The sequence below is a fragment of the Pseudophryne corroboree genome, chromosome 1 (genome assembly GCF_028390025.1).
Source record: "Pseudophryne corroboree isolate aPseCor3 chromosome 1, aPseCor3.hap2, whole genome shotgun sequence".
NCBI classification, from domain to species: domain Eukaryota; kingdom Metazoa; phylum Chordata; class Amphibia; order Anura; family Myobatrachidae; genus Pseudophryne; species Pseudophryne corroboree.
In genome coordinates this window covers 987556728-987573149 of record NC_086444.1, presented here as the reverse complement: position 1 = coordinate 987573149, position 16422 = coordinate 987556728, and the positions used below count along the sequence as shown (strand labels likewise).

General features: G+C 43.5%; 1 protein-coding gene across 2 annotated transcripts in view; it reads right to left on the bottom strand.

Moving 5' to 3' along the window:
- The window catches only part of NR3C2 (nuclear receptor subfamily 3 group C member 2), a 500550-nt gene that overhangs the window by 330861 nt on the left and 153267 nt on the right, over window positions 1-16422 (bottom strand). The window lies entirely within an intron of this gene.

Sequence of the window (16422 nt, the reverse complement as noted above, 5' to 3'; positions counted from 1 at the left end):
TTGCTGCCCTCAGAGTGCCCCTCAAACTTACCTGCTAGACTTCCAGCTGCTGCAGTAGGGCTGGAGTCCTCCATAGCAGTTCTTACTACTACTATCATGAGTGCTGCCATCTTGTAATGACATCACCTGGAAGTCCAGTCACATGATTGGCTAATTTGCCCTATTTAAACTTATAGGTACTGGCAATCCTGTGCCAGTACAACTTTTGGCTCCAGGCTCTAGTCTGCTATACTGCATTCCTGCTAATCGGCATCATGCAATCCTAACATCCTGATTTGAGCAATCCTGCTATTCTGCATTTTGCAATCCTTCTAGCCTGCATCGTGCAATACTGATATCCTGCCTTAGGCTTTCCTGCTATTCTGCATTGTGCAATCCTGAAATCTAGCATAGTGCAATCCTGAAAACCTGGAGTGTTGCTTCAAGTATCCTGTATAGTGTAATCCTGCACCTTGCATATCTACAAACTCTCAGCTATCAACATCTGTGCAGCTATACACTGCTACTGCCATCTCCAGGCAGTCCATGATATCCTCATTACTGGTCTGCAGAAATGGTTGGCCATCCAGCTTCATCAACATGCTAGTTGTCAGAGCTAGCCCAAAAGGCCCTAACCCGAATCACCACTCTCCTAGTGCCGTGATACAAGGCACCTACTGTAACTTAGACGCAATACATAAGTTACAGTGTGCGAGATAAGCATTATATGGAAATACATACAAATGTATTAATATTTATATAATACCAGTCATTTTTACACAAAAGATTCCTATTCACATTAATAGATCTTTTTTTTTTACATCAATTTTCTTTTAAACGCTTATCCTACAACTATAATTTACCTGATTTTAAGGATTCATTTCCTTTTATTCAATGAAAATGTTATACAGGTTGAGTATCCCTTATCCAAAATGCTTGGGACCGGAGGTATTTTGGATATCTGATTTTTCCGTATTTTGGAATAATTGCATACCATAATGAGATCTTATGATGATGGGACCTAAATCTAAGCACAGAATGCATTTATGTTACATATACACCCTAAACACACAGCCTGAAGGTAATTTTAGCCAATATTTTTTATAACTTTGTGAATTAAACAAAGTGTGTCTACATTCACACATTTCATTTATGTTTCATATACACCTTATATACACAGCCTGAAGTTCATTTAATACAATATTATTAATAACTTAGTGTATTAAACAAAGTTTGTGTACATTGAGTCATCAAAAAACAAAGGTTTCACTATCTCACTCTCACTCAAAAAAGTCCGTATTTCGGAATATTCCGTATTTCGGAATATTTGGATATGGGATACTCAACCTGTATTTGCTTTCTCTCGGTGCACCACAAATAGACAATCCTAGCCTTTCTCCTTAGGATTATTTTAACTTTGTGGAGTACATGGTCACTCTTCCTCTTTGTAGTAACACGCTACATTGCTTTATGGTTATATACATTGCTAATGGTGCCTAAGAGGTCTTTCAGCCTCAAGAGCATGAATTTACAATTACAAATATACAGTATATACCATGGCTTATGACTGGGAGGCTGAAAGCTTATCAGAGACAAAGACTGATTTATAAAAATGTTCAGCTGCACATACGATCACGTTAATTAAAAAAGAAATAAGTATAGACTGCCAGGTACCACACATAGACTGCTGACCTACAATAAAGTGGCCAATAACTGCTGCGACAGAAAATGCATGAATGTCACACAGCTCACTAAACTGACAGGCCAGAATTGTTTAACACACAATAATGCTCAAGACACGGCAAAGCCAAATAGTAATCATACAGTAATCAGGCCCTACCACACCCATCACAATGAGTCTGGCCTATTTCTGTGTCACATATACTGTCCCCTTATCTCAGGCAAGCCTGTTTCTCTGTCCTCTGATGCCTTTCCCTCTCTGCCTCCTTCCTCTTTTCTCATTAGGAGTTTAAATCCACAGTACTGCAGCATACAGCAGTGCTGTCTAGACTGTCTACTGTACTCCAGAAGGCTTCGCACTCAGAAATGCTCTGTCACTGTCAGCTACTGTAAAGCATACATAGCAGCTGTTATCACACCATCTCCACACAAGACTAGCATTTCTATATTTCATATCCCTATCCATAGGCTCCATACGCCTGTCAAAAAAAGAATTGTTACAGACGGTTTCAGAGCCACCAACTTTCATAGGAAAAGGTGTTAAAAAAAATATTAATTTACATGCAGAGCTGTAGAATTATAGAGCAGCACAATTCCTAACTAGAATATTTGTCAAACACTGTATTATCCCAGCTATTTTATTGTTGGTGCCGTCTCTGACTCTGTACGAGGAATTGACTTAAACAACACATAGTAACAATCAAAACTATAGCTTGCTGCATATAGAAGTCTTTCACATGATGTAAACATTTCAGTACATGAACTGCACAGGATTATTATTTTTCTTTCTTACTATTTTAAAAGGTGGATTTTAGGGAAGTGCATTAAATTGCACTAACTCAAGCCTTAAGACTTTCCATTCCTTCTTTGTTGTGGTCTATTGGCAGTCGAGCTCTGGCACTGTTTATTATACAAGAAAGCTTTATTTTATAAATATTCCAAAGAGATTAAAGACAGTTACTATAGATATAAACACGTCTTCCACACTGCATACAGGGGCATAACTCAAATGAAAGTTTTACCTACTGCCTAAGGTCAGGGATGGGTATGTTACAGCAGTTTGGCTGATGCCAATCTTATCTATACGGATATATTACGGCTCAGAAAAGAGCTGGAGAGTCCACGTCGCCCAGACCTGATTACATTTAACTCTCCATCTGAGCTTGTGGGAGAATTCACTGTCCTGTTCCAGTTTATACATTGTATATAAACGTCTGCTCTTGTTTATGTTTCAGAGACAATATATTCTAATTTTGTGGTAAACCGTGTGATAAACTGCAAAAAATATGGATGCAAAACAGCAATAAAATTTTAGGAAAGTAAAAGGATGCATAAAGAGATTCAGCAGACATCATTACTTTAGGTTTGCAAGACTAGGGTTATTGCAGGTATCACCAAATGTAAGCACCTGCTTCGTTGATCTGTTTCCTTAAATACTGCATTGCTACAAAGGAAACATACAGTAGACACCACAGTCTGCTTGACATGCTACTGTGTATAGCTACAGAGGCCAATGCCAATGTACAGGAACGGGGCAAGGGCTTGCTGTGGTTACCAGCTGCAATAAGTATAATCCGATGCAGCATCTCCCTGATAAATGCTACTCCTTTCAACATTGTTCTAACACTGATGGCTGCGGAATATAATAAAAAGACAAGGACAGAGCGGTTTATATAAACTGGAAGTGCACTTGAAAACACATTTTTATCTTTTAGTAGTATGTACAGTATGTAAACCATTATCTGTGTAAGTGTTCATCTTACTTATTTAGCTCTTTGTTTCATTAATTTTCCTGCAGCTATTCCCTACTATACATTGGCAATATCCACACAAAATTGTTGACTTGGTCCAAATGTTGACATTCACAATGTCGCCACTGACAGAATGTTGACAGTTGATTTTATGGTTAGTGGACAAATCAATGACAAAAACACATTATCGACATGCCAGGCGGCGACATTTGACAACAGTCAGACCATGACTGAATGACAACTTTTTATGCCACATCCATATTTCCTGCTTAATGCCAGTGGCATCTACCAGTGGACGCATGCTGCATGTAGCAGCGGATGATGCCCAGTTGCTGTAATCTGTTTAAAAGACAGTAAGAAAGGCTGAACAGGATCATTTGTCTGCCTCCTGGGATCCGGTCTGAAGATCGACAGTGTCTAGGTCGACAATGTTTAGGTCGACCACTATAGGTCGACAGTCACTAGGTCGACATGGATGGAAGGTCGACAGGGTTTCTAGGTCGACAGGTCTAAAGGTCGACATGAGTTTTTCACATTTTTTTCATACTTAACGATCCACGTGGACTACGATTGGAACGGTAAAGTGTGCCGAGCGAAGCGAAGGCACCATGCCCGAAGCATGGCGAGCGAAGCAAGCCATGCGAGGGGATGCGGTGCACTAATTTGGGATCCCGGTCACTCTACGAAGAAAACGACACCAAAAAAAAAAATTCCTCATGTCGACCTTTAGACCTGTCGACCTAGACACTGTCGATTTGATGAACCACACCCCTGCCTCCTATCTGCTAGGCATTGCTGTGGACAAATGTAATCTGCCCCCAGTTTGATGATGTTGTCTTCAAAAACAGCGATAATATTCCTTTTTCTGCTCCACATATTTATTTTTGGTGCATATATTGTATAATGCAGTGGTTCTCAAACTCGGTCCTCAGGACCCCACACAGTGCATGTTTTGCAGGTAACCCAGCAAGTGCACAGGTGTATTAATTACTCACTGACACATTTTAAAAGGTCCACAGGTGGAGCTAATTAGGTCACTTGTGATTATGTGAGGAGACCTGCAAAACATGCACTGTGTGGGGTCCTGAGGACCGAGTTTGAGAACCTGTGGTATAATGTATCACAAAAATGTCATACATACAGTAAGTTAAAGAAATACTGTAAATTGTTACGGACTGATAATAAAATCCATGATTATGATAAAAAATACAACTGTATAGATTCGTAAATAATTTTCATATGAACAGCTAGAGCAGTGGTTCCCAAACTTTTTTGAATTACGGCGCCCTAGACTAGAGTATCAGAGTTTTTTTCACGGCACCCCTAGGCCAAAAGTGTCGTATTGAGTAATTTAGAAATAAAATATTAAATTATGTAGATTATGTTTATAGGTCATCCTTAGGTTCAGTTATGTGGTGAGGGACAGGATGTGCTTCTGTTTGTCCACATATTTTATGACTGGCAGCCACCAGCACTGGTTTTGCCTATTACATTGACAATAAATAGTTTGAATTGGTCCTGGACCACCAAACTGAGGTAACCCTGCAAGTGTCTGGGGGTGCCGCACCACACTCTTTGAGAACCACTGAGCTGGAGTAGAGAACCACTGCATGAAGTGTCAATGTAACATATCACTTATTTCACATAACTTTGTGGGGATAAATATCCTGTCTGGGGGCAGGAGCAGCCTCTTACTAGAGGGTAAAATATCTGTCAATTTATTTAATGACTCTTTATTAGGAACAGTTTTTGTGTATAAAGATTTTTAAAAATATTGTACTCATTTAAGGGTGATACTATCCCACTATTATCATATTACAGAGTTAGAACATATCACCTCAATCTTCCTGTGACTCCTCATAAGCAAGTTATGTAAAAATCTATATTTGCATTTTATAATAATCACTGCATGGTTTTCATAGGTTTAGCTTTATATTAAAATATGATATTTGACTCCTTTGACATTGTTTTTTGCTATCTATAACATTGCTCCAAAAGAAATATGTGGCGCATTATCAGGAATGTTGCTGTTTTTGTCTTTTTCCTTTCCCAAGTGTAAGGAGCCACATCATGCTTGCACAGCTGCTTTTTATCTTCTTAGTGCTCATTGTCCGAGTTTTACAGGTGTATGTGTTGTTTAGCAGCACAGACAAATCAGTTTTTATATATACAGAATTTTCTGTCACAATCAGTGTAGTGAGCTGTGAAGTCTGCAGTCAGCCCTTCCACCACTAGGGGGCAATATCCTATTAACAGTAGTAGCTTCCCGCAGCTATTCTAGGGGCTATGCTACTAGCCCTAATGCTGGCATAGTTTTTTCCCGATTTGGCAATTATCGTGAATTATGCTTCGGGTTGCCTCAAGAACCTGAAGCATAATCCGCGATAACGAGCCGCAGGAGCAGCAAAAACACATGGGATCGGGGACTTATCGCTGATCCCATGTGTTATCACACAATCGCAGGTCCAATCTCGCCTGTTAAAAATGGCCTCTAATAGGACACTGCGATAATGACCATCGGTCAAACAGCGCGATATCAGTCTACTTTTACCAGCCGAAAGAGCATCGGGGCTAATATGATACTGCCCTAGGACTGTATTAGAGAGAAGCAAAGCCAAAACACTGTTACCGGCTATCACAGGAGCACATACCAAAAGTATGTTCTGGGAATGCAAAAAAAGCACACACAAAAAAATAGTGAAAATATTTTTATTACATATATAATTTAAAAATGGGATATCCTTTAATAACAGCTCAGTAGCTAAACCCATTCACAGAGAAGTGAACAAGAGAATTCCACAGAGACTGTAAAGTAGTCAGTAATCATGTTTATTGGGAGAAACTGTAGCTGCTGCATTGACTTCTCTTCTTCACGGCTTTGTCCACTGCCTCAGTAGACAGCCAAACCCTTTTCATACACTAATATAAAGTAGTGATGTAAGAAAACTGAAAACTGATGAAGACTGTCAAACTTTAAGGGGCACATTTTGGAACTTTTTCATAGCACCTAATATTACTAATTAATGCAAGAGATGTTTTCCCTTTGTTTTACTCTGAAATAATTATAAGCACCTTCTACATTTGCCATTACTATAAGCTGAACTCATTTATACAGTTCTATAAACAAATGTTAAATCACTTATGAACTTTCCAGTTAATCACCCCTAGTTTTCGATTAACAAGAATACGAAAACTGAAGTCTGGTTGAGGTTGACTATCAACCTATTATAAACTTAATTATGTTTTCCTTGCAATGGCATAAACAAGACTTATCAGGAGGTAGGAGAAAAGTGGGAGGGACTTTAATACATTTATCGAACATTTTCCCCCAGGGAAACAAACATGAGCATGTCGCATAGCGTTTGATATCAACATTATACGTTACATATTAGCCAAAGCCATATAAAAGTCTGACTTACAGCTTATATTTTACCATGACCTCTGCTTATCCATGATCAAGAATGTGAAATCAAAAGCAATCAAGTTTTATGTGATACTGTCTGACTACCTCAATAAAATAAATATGTTAAACAGTGCTAGTTCTACTTAAGCCCTACGTCATTGCGCAATGTGAAGAAGAGAGAAAGTCAACAAAACCAAAGAGCACTAGATTTGCCATTAATGTAAAAGCCAGGCTATATTCAGAAAATGTATTTATTGTATTTTACCTATTCTCTGAAGTTTGTGGTATAACCTGGACTCTAGACAAAGTGTCTAGTAGTCATAACTATGATTGCCAGGCGGGAATAAATCTAAATTCATTGTTCTGTTCTTAGGAGAGAAAAAAGATCAAATATGTCCAGTTATCCAAAACGATAAAAATATCAACAAATAATGTACTTCAGGACAAAGGAAATAAACACTTGCTTGTACAATATGGGTTGGGTTTGATTTGCCGGTGTTTGGGATGCTAGCGGTCAGAATACAGGCTGCGGCATCCCGTTGGTAGGAATCCCAACAGGGGAAGGTAAGTATACTTACCATCATGCCCTGGCCCACTAACCCCCCTACCTGCAGCCTAAACCTCCCCCCCACTCCCACCCCCGCAGCCCAACCCTAACCCTCCCTGGAGGGGTGCCTATAACTAACACCGCCCCTCCTACCATGAGCCAACCTAACACACACACACGGCAGCTTTGCTACAGTTATACAAGTGTTGTATATCATTGCAATCAAGAAGTATATTTCAGCACACACTTTGAGGCTAGGAGTCTGAGGACACATATGTATGCATGTATGTATGTATGTATGTATGTATATATACACACACACACACACACCAGACTTGCCTACCCTCCCGCATTTAGCGGGAGGCTCCCGTTTTTTGCCTAAGTCCCCCGCTGCCCCGCAAATAGAGCTGCAGCTCCCGGATTTCCACTACACTCTCCAGCCCCCATTGGAGTCCGGACTGCGCATGCACAGGGAGGCTGGTTACCTGCTGCCTCTGCCAATGTTTTTCCATGGTACATGTTCTCTGCTGCTGACGTAGCTCTCCTCCTCCTTCTCTGTCTCACTGGCTGGCAGCTCCTCACTAGCAGGTGACGTCAGGTATAAAGGAGGCGTGAGAAGTGTCAGCAGGTGTACCAGCCCGCATCTCCGGGACCTGGTGTAACTGTAAACGGGGTCGGGTTGCAAAGCCACGCCCCCTCACAACACAGCCACGCACCCTTTCGCAGGAGGAGCTGCTTCTGCACTGTGTGTCACGGAGGGGACTCCTCTGCTCAGGTGCCTGGCTGGAACACTACTCAAAAGCTGGTAATTATGTGTGACAGCAGGGTTTCCCAGTAATCTGGAGAGGGGGGGCAAGGTCCTGTATGAAAATGTGTCCAGGAACAGAGTGATGGCTGCAGGGCCATTTTTACTGGCACTCCCTGCACAGATAACATCCATCTCCGAGTCCCAACCATAGTACTCCGTTTGCTGGGCGGCGTTTTGCGAAATTACGCTGCTGTTTCATGATGTCACCTTAGTACCCTGCGGAGTTATTAGGGGACGCCGCAGAGTAGTGGGCAGGCGCCATCTGAGCAAAGCAGCAGTAAGGGCATCGGGAAATGTGTGCTCTGCCCTCCCCTCATCCTGTACTGCGGGACTCTACCTTGCATAATCTATATACTGTGCTCTGGATGGCATAGTGTGTACAACGTGCTCTGCCTGGCGTAGTGTGTACAACGTGCTCTGCCTGGTGTAGTGTGTACAACGTGCTCTGCCTGGCGCAGTGTGTACAATGTGCTCTGCCTGGCGCAGTGTGTACAACGTGCTCTGCCTGGCGCAGTGTGTACAATGTGCTCTGCCTGGCGTAGTGTGTACAACGTGCTCTACCTGGCGTAGTGTGTACAACGTGCTCTGCCTGGCGTAGTGTGTGCAACGTGCTCTGCCTGGCGTAGTGTGTACAACGTGCTCTACCTGGCGTAGTGTGTACAACGTGCTCTACCTGGCGTAGTGTGTGCAACGTGCTCTGCCTGGCGTAGTGTGTGCAACGTGCTCTGCCTGACGTAGTGTGTGCAACGTGCTCTGCCTGGCGTAGTGTGTGCAACGTGCTCTGCCTGGCGTAGTGTGTGCAACGTGCTCTGCCTGGCGTAGTGTGTGCAACGTGCTCTACCTGGCGTAGTGTGTACAACGTGCTCTGCCTGGCGTAATGTGTACAACGTGCTCTGCCTGGCGTAGTGTGTACAACGTGCTCTGCCTGGCGTAGTGTGCACAACGTGCTCTGCCTGGCGTAGTGTGTACAACGTGCTCTGCCTGGCGTAGTGTGTGCAACGTGCTCTGCCTGGCGTAGTGTGTGCAACGTGCTCTGCCTGGCGTAGTGTGTGCAACGTGCTCTGCCTGGCGTAGTGTGTGCAACGTGCTCTGCCTGGCGTAGTGTGTACAACGTGCTCTACCTGGCATAGTGTGTACAACGTGCTCTGCCTGGCGTAGTGTGTACAACGTGCTCTGCCTGCAACGTGCTCTGCCTGGCGTAGTGTGTGCAACGTGCTCTGCCTGGCGTAGTGTGTACAACGTGCTCTGGATGGCGTAGTGTGTACAACATGCTCTACCTGGCATAGTGTGTACAACGTGCTCTGCCTGGCGTAGTGTGTACAACGTGCTCTGCCTGGGGTAGTGTGTACAACGTGCTCTGCCTGGCGTAGTGTGTACAACGTGCTCTGCCTGGCGTAGTGTGTACAACGTGCTCTGCCTGGCGTAGTGTGTGCAACGTGCTCTGCCTGGCGTAGTGTGTGCAACGTGCTCTGCCAGGCGTAGTGTGTGCAACGTGCTCTGCCTGGCGTAGTGTGTGCAACGTGCTCTGCCTGGCGTAGTGTGTGCAACGTGCTCTGCCTGGCGTAGTGTGTGCAACGTGCTCTGCCTGGCGTAGTGTGTGCAACGTGCTCTGCCTGGCGTAGTGTGTACAACGTGCTCTGCCTGGCGTAGTGTGTACAACGTGCTCTGCCTGGTGTAGTGTGTACAACGTGCTCTGCATGGCGTAGTGTGTACAACGTGCTCAGCCTGGCGACGTGCTCTGCCTGGCGTAGTGCCTGGCGTAGTGTGTACAACGTGCTCTACCTGGCGTAGTGTGTATACTGTTCGCTGCCTGGTGTAATGTGTATAATGTGTTCTACTAATTGTATATCCTACTAACTGGATGCAATTTGATGCAATGTACTAATGTGAAGCCTCAATTTTTATATTTAAAAAAAACTTTAAAGGGACAGGCAGACCTGCTCTTGTCACATATCCAGTGGGAAATAACACAACGCTTTCCAATCCCGTAAATCATGGACACAAAGTTTTTATTTTTTTACAATGGCAACTCTCGCCTTTATTTGTTAAAAGCCATTACCTCCAGGACTACTAAGGTTAAACGTAGCCAGCAGAACTATTTAACCTGCCGCGGCATAGCTAATGAGGCCCTCTGCATAGGAAACAAGAGCCCTGGGAGGAGGCTGGCACTGGCAATCACAGCACAGGAAGAGACAGTGGGCGGGATGTACCAATCATATGCGGTACATCCCGCCACTTACCACAGTGTTATTAATCGCATATGTACTAACATACGTGATTAGTAACACAACGTGCAGCTCTCCTGCCGGTCCCTGGACTTCTGGGATTATGACCCGGGACTCCGTCTGCTCTTGCATAGAGTGACGTGACGGCCGTGGGGGATGCTGGGAGGGATCCGATCTTCTCCCTGTGACAGCACTGATGTGGAAAGAAGCCCATAGGCTTCTATAGGATAATGCCAGGTGTAGCTGATGTTAACCTCCATGTCGGAAACCCGGCGTCTGGGTCTTAGGACACACAAGAAATGCTGTAAAAACCTGAAAAGGGGTTTTTACCACATTTTCCCGTTAGTACATCCCACCCAATAAATGAGAAAACTAAACTGTTATGGTTTACCCATCTTCACAGTTAGAAACTTTCATCCATATACTGTAATTTTATTGCACACAGAATGTGCCTGTAAGCCCTATCCATCATAATGATTGGCAGCCAAGTGTCCTGGCAGAAGCAGGAAAACTCGGCTTCTCCACCCACCAGAGACAGCATTTAATACATAACATAAACCTGCTCTGGTGGTATGTTGCTCTTCATACTATTTCACCTACCGCTCAGGACACACCACTGAGTGGCAACAGACACGCCCATAGGTGGAGCTAGACACGCCCCTTGGGTGAAACATGACACGCCTTCTCAACGACACGATTTGTGCGGTGTATTCTGCTAACACCTGCAATCTCCCTGAAAGCAGTTTTCAAAAGTAGGCAAGTATGACACACACACACACACACACACACACACACACACACACATATATATATATATATATATATATTAGAGAGATTATATAGACACACAATTCAGTTGTAAGTGCTTTGCAATGGTTTTTTTTCTGTTCAGATGTCCATGGGTTACAAGCAATTATAATTTAGTAATTGCTTTTCAAGTGCTGCTTGGTGCCCAGGAGGTAGAAAGCACATTTAGAAGTGGCTCGTCTCCAATAGATGAGAACCCGGAAAGTTAGACATGATACCTGAGCCTTCTGAAGGAAATGAACTGCAGTCCTAATGTGCCTTATGGCGGTTTCTTTTGTTCACCCAACTAAATAGGCTATTTGAGTCTTGATGTCTCCTGTTATTTTGTAGTAGTAGAACTAAAAATAACCACAGAGCTCAGCTAAGTTTGAGATGCACAAGGCTGAATATTTATGGCAAAATTCTGTATTTTATTCAGTAAGAGAGAAGACAGAAGTATACAGTATGGGGGCAGTAGTGAACTCAAACTACGATCAGTTAGTAAGGATGGAGAATAAGGTTTGTTGATTTTTAATAAAATGTAAGTGGTGACCTAGAAGTTGTATTTAAAAGCAGCAAAATATAAAAAAATAATGTGCTGGAACAATAAGGAGACTGTTGAAAAATACCATATATCCTATATCTCCACAACTAATAAATTAAGGTTTACAGACTATACATTTTAACCTTTTAATTAATGATGCCTTCAGAAAACACAACAGTGAAATGCACGTCAGTGTTCTACATCCTCCACATTGCTCTTCTTCCCTTTTATTCCAGTCAGGATTGAATCATGAAATCCTAGGGATTTCAGTGAGCAGTAGTTGCCTTTTACACCACACACAATAGCTAGAGGATCAGACTAGGGATTCACTGTGGATCCTGACCGTGTTATTAATTACTATCCTATACTTTTACAACAAAAACTTTTGTTGCATGCATTAAATAAGTATCTACCTGTTAATTCACCATATGTACCTGCAATGTAAAGGTCATCTTTAAATTATTACTTGCATTTTGGCATGCATCTGAACTGTAAGTAAAATTAATTTTATTTGGGTCTCCAGACAGACTAAGATATCTAACAGTGGGGTCAATTCAATTAGCCATGGTACTAACTGTAGGATTTTGGGATGTAATTATGTGACCGGCGGTTACTATAGCGACAACGGGATCCCGAACGCTTCATAGCCTGACAGTCGGCATGCCGACTATTCCCACTAGTGTGTGTCCACGACACCCATAGAGTGGGAATAGAACCTGTGGCGAATGCAGCAAGCTCACAAGGGTCTTTGTTGCGCTTGTGTGCACCCCCCCCCCCCCCCCCCCCTCTGCCGGCAATCTAAAGATTGGGATCCCTGCACCAACCCCCTGGCTTTTGACTCCCGGGTTATGTGCACAGAGCTATTCAATCACATCCTGCAATAAGCCCCAAAACCCTTGGTAAGCTTCGCGGCTAACGTGCGGTAAGGCATGTATTACGAGTTAAGTGCCCAGAACTATGCAATAACTGAGCACAGCAAGCCCATTGTAAGCCCCAAGGGTGCACTTAATGCAGATTTCTGTTTGCAATTCAGGAGGGTGCAAACAGAAATATGAATTAAGTGTGCCATCCATGCTTACCACGAGCAGTAATTGGATAGCTCTGGGCTAAAAACCTGAGTAAGTCCCACTGCTAATTTAATTGCCCCCCTGTGAGCACTGTACCCAATACAGAAATAGTAAGCACCAGAACTACTAATCCAGAATCTCACGCATGTACAGTATTTGACCGATAATGAATGATATGCTGGACTGAACCCCAGATGCTTGAGATAACCAAAGTTTACATATAGACATTTACTTCATTTATAAGTACATCTGGAAGCCACGTGCTAACAGAGAGGGAAGGGGTTCTCTGCTATTATATAACCAATTGTAGTTTTTAAATATTACGTGATCAATTCAATTGGGGCAAAGGGTGCAAGTTGCTACTGAAGCAGTGTATAAACACCGGCAAAGCCCTCGCGCCCAGAATGCTCCGATTTTTCTATGCATTGCTATGGGTGATGGCGATATGCACAAAAATCAGTGACTGTAAGTGTGGCATATAGCTGCACTTGCAGGGGCCAGAACATCAATCATAATTGAAATGACCCCTAAATGTCATTAACACAATTTATTTTTATTTTTCGATACACTAGTAGTGTTTGAGTGATTGAAAATATAGTTGTACATGGATGTGTGTGTGTGTATGTGTATATATATATATATATATATATATATATATATAGTGTGATATATTTAGATAAATCTGGATTATATAGATCTGAGGATTTTCCAATGTATGACCTGTTTTTTGTCAAACAAATCTAGCTACAAAATTAATTCATAAACTTGATACTCATTCTTGTCAGCAGTATACTGTATATAGTATGAGGCATCCAATTTACACTGAATTGGTCTATGCCGAGTAGGTGCTGGAACTTAACATTAGCGATACATATACTTATACCAACATTTATTAAGGACCTTGTGAATGATACTCAGTCTATCTGCACTGGAAGTTAAAACTATTTTAGTAATCAATCAGAATTTGTGTATCTACTAATAAGATGCATTTGTTGTTTCTACTGTTGCAGAGTATAGTTATTTTATCTATTAAAGCACAAGGTGAACTATACAATCAACTGCATCATGCTGTGATTTACAAATGACAGGCACCAAGGAAACACTAAATTCAGCCAATCTAACAGTGAAAGGAGTCTTTAGGAGGTGAAATATACATGGGGTGTATGCAATTGCGGTCGAATTCCCGAAAATGTCGAAAAATTGGACTTTTTCGCCCCCCCAAAAAATTCGACAATGCAATAGAGTACTTTTCGGCCAAAAAAAACTGACTTTTCAAATTCGACTTTTCTGCAATGGTACAAATGCGGCTTTTCGACAAAAGTATATTCAATTGAAGAATGTAAATTCGACAATAGTGCTTTTTGACAATAAATTCGTAATTTTCAATCTGCCTCACTTTGCTGGCGGAATGTAATAAAAAAATGTAAAGACATGTTTTTTTTTGTGTTTTTTTTATTGCTAATAGCATATCTATTTATATTAGAAGGGATTAGGTACTTGGTTTGTCTATTTAGGAGGCACAAGTATTATTTATATATTTTTTTAAATATATATATATATTTTTAATGGAATGGGTTAAAAACCCGAAAAAAATTGTGTGGGGGTCCCCCCTCCTAAGCATAACCAGCCTCGGGCTCTTTGAGCCGGCCCTGGTTGCCAAAATACGGGGGGGGGGGATGACAGGGGATCCCCCGTATTTTAACAACCAGCACCGGGCTCTGCGCCTGGTCCAAAAAATACGGGGGACAAAAAGAGTAGGGGTCCCCCGTATTTTTTTGTACCAGCAGCGGGCTCCACTAGCTGGACAGATAATGCCACAGCCGGGGTACACTTTTATACCGCTCCCTGCGGCCGTGGCATTAAATACCCAACTAGTCACCCCTGGCCGGGGTACCCTGGAGGAGTGGGGACCCCTTCAATCAAGGGGTCCCCCCCCAGCCACCCAAGGGCCAGGGGTGAAGCCCGAGGCTGTCCCCCCCATCCAAGGGCTGTGAGTAAAATGAAAGAATATTGTTTTTTTTCAGAAGAACTACAAGTCCCAGCAAGCCTCCCCCGCAAGCTGGTACTTGGAGAACCACAAGTACCAGCATGCGGGGGGAAACTGGCCCGCTGGTACCTGTAGTTCTACTGCAAAAAAATTACCCAAATAAAAACATGACACGCACACCTTGAAAGTACAACTTTATTACATACATGTCGACACACACACATACTTACCTATGTTGACACGACGTTCGGTCCACTTGTCCAAGTAGAATCCACGGGGTTTACCTGAAAATAAAATTATACTCACCTAAATCCAGTGTCCAGTGATATTTGTAATCCACGTACTTGGCAAAATAAGAAAACGCATTTACCCGATCCACACGGACTGAAAGGGGTCCCATGTTTACACATGGGACCCCTTTCCCCCGAATGCTGACACCCCCTGTGACTCCTGTCACAGAGGGTCCCTTCAGGCAATCAGGGAGCGCCACGCCCTGGCACTCTCCTGATTCCCTTTGCGCGTCTGAGCTGGCAGACAGCGCATCGCACAGCACCTCCATTAGTTTCAATGGTGGGAACTTTGCGGTCAGCGGTGGGGTTACCCGCGGTCAGCCGCTGACCGCGGGTGACCTCACTGCTGACCGCAAAGTTCCCACCATTGAAGATAATGGGGGTGGCTGTGCGATGCGTGTCTGACAGCTCCGACGCGCATACAGCCAATCAGGAGAGTGCCACGACGTGGCGCTCCCTGATTGGCTGAAGGGACCTTCTGTGACAGCAGTCATGGGGGGTCTCTGCATTCGGGGAAAGGGGTCCCATGTGTAAACATGGGACCCCTTTCAGTCCATGTAGATCGGGTAAATGCGTTTTTTTGTTTTGCCAAGTACGTGGATTACAAATATCACAGGACACTGGATTTAGGTGAGTATTAAGTTTATTTTCAGGTACCCTGGATTCGTCGACATTGGAGACGTGGCAGTCGGCGTGTCAACATAGGTAAGTATGTATGTGTCGGCATGTGTGAAATAAAGTTGTATTTTCACGGTGTGCGTGTCCTGTTTTTATTTGGGTATTTTTTTTGCAGAAGAACTACAGGTACCAGCGGGCCTGTTTCCCCCCCGCATGCTGGTACTTGTGGTTCTCCAAGTACCAGTTTGTGGGGGAGGCTTGCTGGGACTTGTAGTTCTTCTGCAAAAAAAAAAAAAAAAAACAATATTCTTTCATTTTTACACATGGCTATCAGCCCCCATCCGCAGACCTTGGATGGAGGGGGGGGGGGAGGGGGGGAGACAGCCTCGGGCTTCACCCCTGGCCCTTGGGTGGCTGGGGGGGGGGGGACCTCTTGATTAAAGGGGTCCCCACTCCTCCAGGGTACCCCGGCCAGGGATGACTAGTTGGGTATTTAATGCCACGGCCACAGGGAGCGGTATAAAAGTGTCCCCCGGCTGTGGCATTATCTATCCAGCTAGTGGAGCCCGGTGCTGGTACAAAAAATACGGGGGACCCCTACTCTTTTTGTCCCCCGTATTTTTTGCACCAGGACCAGGCGCAGAGCCCGGTGCTGGTTGTTAAAATACGGGGGATCCCCTGTAATTTTTTCCCGTATTTTGGCAACCAGGACCGGCTCAAAGAGCCCGAGGCTGGTT